Source organism: Cetorhinus maximus, chromosome 5 (genome assembly GCF_964194155.1).
Source record: "Cetorhinus maximus chromosome 5, sCetMax3.hap1.1, whole genome shotgun sequence".
Classification (NCBI taxonomy): domain Eukaryota; kingdom Metazoa; phylum Chordata; class Chondrichthyes; order Lamniformes; family Cetorhinidae; genus Cetorhinus; species Cetorhinus maximus.
Genome location: NC_135883.1, coordinates 143,194,442 through 143,199,935, shown reverse-complemented (window position 1 = coordinate 143,199,935; position 5,494 = coordinate 143,194,442). Strand labels below are relative to the sequence as shown.

The 5,494-nt window shown below is 59.4% G+C and overlaps 6 non-coding genes across 6 annotated transcripts; all 6 read right to left on the bottom strand.

Moving 5' to 3' along the window:
* Positions 1–304: 304 nt before the first annotated feature.
* Positions 305–423, bottom strand: LOC144681208 (5S ribosomal RNA). The gene has a single exon (XR_013576737.1). It is a non-coding gene; the product is annotated as a 5S ribosomal RNA (ribosomal RNA).
* An 861-nt stretch (positions 424–1,284) lies between these two features.
* Positions 1,285–1,403, bottom strand: LOC144681207 (5S ribosomal RNA). Its single transcript, XR_013576736.1, has one exon. It is a non-coding gene; the product is annotated as a 5S ribosomal RNA (ribosomal RNA).
* Positions 1,404–2,264: 861 nt separating this feature from the next.
* Positions 2,265–2,383, bottom strand: LOC144681206 (5S ribosomal RNA). Its single transcript, XR_013576735.1, has one exon. It is a non-coding gene; the product is annotated as a 5S ribosomal RNA (ribosomal RNA).
* Positions 2,384–3,244: 861 nt separating this feature from the next.
* On the bottom strand, positions 3,245–3,363 carry LOC144681205 (5S ribosomal RNA). The gene has a single exon (XR_013576734.1). It is a non-coding gene; the product is annotated as a 5S ribosomal RNA (ribosomal RNA).
* Positions 3,364–4,224: 861 nt separating this feature from the next.
* On the bottom strand, positions 4,225–4,343 carry LOC144681204 (5S ribosomal RNA). Its single transcript, XR_013576733.1, has one exon. It is a non-coding gene; the product is annotated as a 5S ribosomal RNA (ribosomal RNA).
* An 861-nt stretch (positions 4,344–5,204) lies between these two features.
* LOC144681203 (5S ribosomal RNA) lies at positions 5,205–5,323 on the bottom strand. The gene has a single exon (XR_013576732.1). It is a non-coding gene; the product is annotated as a 5S ribosomal RNA (ribosomal RNA).
* Positions 5,324–5,494: the final 171 nt, after the last annotated feature.

Below are 5,494 nucleotides of genomic sequence, written 5' to 3'. Positions count from 1 at the left end.
CTTAGGGAAAGCTCGCCCCGAGGCACAAGGGCGGCCCGACGTGCATGCGTCCGCGCCGATCACAGGCCGCCGAGCCCAGCTTCCCGAGCAGGCTCCACTCGAATGGCCCAGCAACGCCGGGGTAGCTGAATGTGCTGGCCGACCGGCCTGGCTACCTTCTCCCTGCCCGCAAACGAGCCGGGGCACGCGGACCACGCGGACAGCAGCAGCAGCAGCAGCAGCAGCAGCAAAAAGATTGCGCCTCCGTTGTGTGGCAGAGTGAATGTGGAGAGTGGTGACGTGAGCAGCCTCTGCTGGCAGCAAAAGCCTACTGCACCTGGTATTCCCAGGCGGTCTCCCATCCAAGTACTAACCAGGCCTGAGTCTGCTTAGCTTCCGAGATCAGACGAGATCGGGCGTTTTCAGACTAGTATGGCCGTAGGCACTTGCCGCCTGCCTTTCTGGCTAATTCAAGCCTCTCAGTCCAGCCCCTTCTTCTTTACCGTGGGTTTTCTTTTTTTTTCTCTCTCTCTCTCTCTCTTCTTCTTTCCCTCCTACTCCCTTTCATCCCTCCCCCACCTGGCTCCCTTCCTTCTCAGCCTCCCCCCACAGGCAAACTGCAAGCCCTACTTACGCCTCACCAGCCTCCAGCCTGCACCCTTGCTCCCGTTCAACATTCGTCCTCTCCGCACTGGGGGAAGCGTCAGGCACGCGCTACCATCCGCCTCTTGTGCCTTTGTCCCCGTACCCCTGCACCTTCTTTCTATCCAAATAATCATCCGACGCCCTCTCGAATGCCTCGATTCTACCTGCCTCCGCCACGCTTGCAGGCAGTCACGGCCTTCCGCACCTCAACCGCCCGTTGCGTCCACAAGCTTTTTCTCACCTCGCATTTGCTTCTTTGGCAACTCACTTTCAATCTGTGGGGCCCTCTCGCTCTTGATCCTTTTACCAGCGGGCACAGAGCTTCTTCCCTCTCTACTCTGCCCTGCCTTCAACTTAGGGAAAGCTCGCCCCGAGGCACAAGGGCGGCCCGACGTGCATGCGTCCGCGCCGATCACAGGCCGCCGAGCCCAGCTTCCCGAGCAGGCTCCACTCGAATGGCCCAGCAACGCCGGGGTAGCTGAATGTGCTGGCCGACCGGCCTGGCTACCTTCTCCCTGCCCGCAAACGAGCCGGGGCACGCGGACCACGCGGACAGCAGCAGCAGCAGCAGCAGCAGCAGCAGCAAAAAGATTGCGCCTCCGTTGTGTGGCAGAGTGAATGTGGAGAGTGGTGACGTGAGCAGCCTCTGCTGGCAGCAAAAGCCTACTGCACCTGGTATTCCCAGGCGGTCTCCCATCCAAGTACTAACCAGGCCTGAGTCTGCTTAGCTTCCGAGATCAGACGAGATCGGGCGTTTTCAGACTAGTATGGCCGTAGGCACTTGCCGCCTGCCTTTCTGGCTAATTCAAGCCTCTCAGTCCAGCCCCTTCTTCTTTACCGCGGGTTTTCTTTTTTTTTCTCTCTCTCTCTCTCTCTTCTTCTTTCCCTCCTACTCCCTTTCATCCCTCCCCCACCTGGCTCCCTTCCTTCTCAGCCTCCCCCCACAGGCAAACTGCAAGCCCTACTTACGCCTCACCAGCCTCCAGCCTGCACCCTTGCTCCCGTTCAACATTCGTCCTCTCCGCACTGGGGGAAGCGTCAGGCACGCGCTACCATCCGCCTCTTGTGCCTTTGTCCCCGTACCCCTGCACCTTCTTTCTATCCAAATAATCATCCGACGCCCTCTCGAATGCCTCGATTCTACCTGCCTCCGCCACGCTTGCAGGCAGTCACGGCCTTCCGCACCTCAACCGCCCGTTGCGTCCACAAGCTTTTTCTCACCTCGCATTTGCTTCTTTGGCAACTCACTTTCAATCTGTGGGGCCCTCTCGCTCTTGATCCTTTTACCAGCGGGCACAGAGCTTCTTCCCTCTCTACTCTGCCCTGCCTTCAACTTAGGGAAAGCTCGCCCCGAGGCACAAGGGCGGCCCGACGTGCATGCGTCCGCGCCGATCACAGGCCGCCGAGCCCAGCTTCCCGAGCAGGCTCCACTCGAATGGCCCAGCAACGCCGGGGTAGCTGAATGTGCTGGCCGACCGGCCTGGCTACCTTCTCCCTGCCCGCAAACGAGCCGGGGCACGCGGACCACGCGGACAGCAGCAGCAGCAGCAGCAGCAGCAGCAGCAAAAAGATTGCGCCTCCGTTGTGTGGCAGAGTGAATGTGGAGAGTGGTGACGTGAGCAGCCTCTGCTGGCAGCAAAAGCCTACTGCACCTGGTATTCCCAGGCGGTCTCCCATCCAAGTACTAACCAGGCCTGAGTCTGCTTAGCTTCCGAGATCAGACGAGATCGGGCGTTTTCAGACTAGTATGGCCGTAGGCACTTGCCGCCTGCCTTTCTGGCTAATTCAAGCCTCTCAGTCCAGCCCCTTCTTCTTTACCGCGGGTTTTCTTTTTTTTTCTCTCTCTCTCTCTCTCTTCTTCTTTCCCTCCTACTCCCTTTCATCCCTCCCCCACCTGGCTCCCTTCCTTCTCAGCCTCCCCCCACAGGCAAACTGCAAGCCCTACTTACGCCTCACCAGCCTCCAGCCTGCACCCTTGCTCCCGTTCAACATTCGTCCTCTCCGCACTGGGGGAAGCGTCAGGCACGCGCTACCATCCGCCTCTTGTGCCTTTGTCCCCGTACCCCTGCACCTTCTTTCTATCCAAATAATCATCCGACGCCCTCTCGAATGCCTCGATTCTACCTGCCTCCGCCACGCTTGCAGGCAGTCACGGCCTTCCGCACCTCAACCGCCCGTTGCGTCCACAAGCTTTTTCTCACCTCGCATTTGCTTCTTTGGCAACTCACTTTCAATCTGTGGGGCCCTCTCGCTCTTGATCCTTTTACCAGCGGGCACAGAGCTTCTTCCCTCTCTACTCTGCCCTGCCTTCAACTTAGGGAAAGCTCGCCCCGAGGCACAAGGGCGGCCCGACGTGCATGCGTCCGCGCCGATCACAGGCCGCCGAGCCCAGCTTCCCGAGCAGGCTCCACTCGAATGGCCCAGCAACGCCGGGGTAGCTGAATGTGCTGGCCGACCGGCCTGGCTACCTTCTCCCTGCCCGCAAACGAGCCGGGGCACGCGGACCACGCGGACAGCAGCAGCAGCAGCAGCAGCAGCAGCAGCAAAAAGATTGCGCCTCCGTTGTGTGGCAGAGTGAATGTGGAGAGTGGTGACGTGAGCAGCCTCTGCTGGCAGCAAAAGCCTACTGCACCTGGTATTCCCAGGCGGTCTCCCATCCAAGTACTAACCAGGCCTGAGTCTGCTTAGCTTCCGAGATCAGACGAGATCGGGCGTTTTCAGACTAGTATGGCCGTAGGCACTTGCCGCCTGCCTTTCTGGCTAATTCAAGCCTCTCAGTCCAGCCCCTTCTTCTTTACCGTGGGTTTTCTTTTTTTTTCTCTCTCTCTCTCTCTCTTCTTCTTTCCCTCCTACTCCCTTTCATCCCTCCCCCACCTGGCTCCCTTCCTTCTCAGCCTCCCCCCACAGGCAAACTGCAAGCCCTACTTACGCCTCACCAGCCTCCAGCCTGCACCCTTGCTCCCGTTCAACATTCGTCCTCTCCGCACTGGGGGAAGCGTCAGGCACGCGCTACCATCCGCCTCTTGTGCCTTTGTCCCCGTACCCCTGCACCTTCTTTCTATCCAAATAATCATCCGACGCCCTCTCGAATGCCTCGATTCTACCTGCCTCCGCCACGCTTGCAGGCAGTCACGGCCTTCCGCACCTCAACCGCCCGTTGCGTCCACAAGCTTTTTCTCACCTCGCATTTGCTTCTTTGGCAACTCACTTTCAATCTGTGGGGCCCTCTCGCTCTTGATCCTTTTACCAGCGGGCACAGAGCTTCTTCCCTCTCTACTCTGCCCTGCCTTCAACTTAGGGAAAGCTCGCCCCGAGGCACAAGGGCGGCCCGACGTGCATGCGTCCGCGCCGATCACAGGCCGCCGAGCCCAGCTTCCCGAGCAGGCTCCACTCGAATGGCCCAGCAACGCCGGGGTAGCTGAATGTGCTGGCCGACCGGCCTGGCTACCTTCTCCCTGCCCGCAAACGAGCCGGGGCACGCGGACCACGCGGACAGCAGCAGCAGCAGCAGCAGCAGCAGCAGCAAAAAGATTGCGCCTCCGTTGTGTGGCAGAGTGAATGTGGAGAGTGGTGACGTGAGCAGCCTCTGCTGGCAGCAAAAGCCTACTGCACCTGGTATTCCCAGGCGGTCTCCCATCCAAGTACTAACCAGGCCTGAGTCTGCTTAGCTTCCGAGATCAGACGAGATCGGGCGTTTTCAGACTAGTATGGCCGTAGGCACTTGCCGCCTGCCTTTCTGGCTAATTCAAGCCTCTCAGTCCAGCCCCTTCTTCTTTACCGCGGGTTTTCTTTTTTTTTCTCTCTCTCTCTCTCTCTTCTTCTTTCCCTCCTACTCCCTTTCATCCCTCCCCCACCTGGCTCCCTTCCTTCTCAGCCTCCCCCCACAGGCAAACTGCAAGCCCTACTTACGCCTCACCAGCCTCCAGCCTGCACCCTTGCTCCCGTTCAACATTCGTCCTCTCCGCACTGGGGGAAGCGTCAGGCACGCGCTACCATCCGCCTCTTGTGCCTTTGTCCCCGTACCCCTGCACCTTCTTTCTATCCAAATAATCATCCGACGCCCTCTCGAATGCCTCGATTCTACCTGCCTCCGCCACGCTTGCAGGCAGTCACGGCCTTCCGCACCTCAACCGCCCGTTGCGTCCACAAGCTTTTTCTCACCTCGCATTTGCTTCTTTGGCAACTCACTTTCAATCTGTGGGGCCCTCTCGCTCTTGATCCTTTTACCAGCGGGCACAGAGCTTCTTCCCTCTCTACTCTGCCCTGCCTTCAACTTAGGGAAAGCTCGCCCCGAGGCACAAGGGCGGCCCGACGTGCATGCGTCCGCGCCGATCACAGGCCGCCGAGCCCAGCTTCCCGAGCAGGCTCCACTCGAATGGCCCAGCAACGCCGGGGTAGCTGAATGTGCTGGCCGACCGGCCTGGCTACCTTCTCCCTGCCCGCAAACGAGCCGGGGCACGCGGACCACGCGGACAGCAGCAGCAGCAGCAGCAGCAGCAGCAGCAAAAAGATTGCGCCTCCGTTGTGTGGCAGAGTGAATGTGGAGAGTGGTGACGTGAGCAGCCTCTGCTGGCAGCAAAAGCCTACTGCACCTGGTATTCCCAGGCGGTCTCCCATCCAAGTACTAACCAGGCCTGAGTCTGCTTAGCTTCCGAGATCAGACGAGATCGGGCGTTTTCAGACTAGTATGGCCGTAGGCACTTGCCGCCTGCCTTTCTGGCTAATTCAAGCCTCTCAGTCCAGCCCCTTCTTCTTTACCGTGGGTTTTCTTTTTTTTTCTCTCTCTCTCTCTCTCTTCTTCTTTCCCTCCTACTCCCTTTCATCCCTCCCCCACCTGGCTCCCTTCCTTCTCAGCCTCCCCCCACAGGCA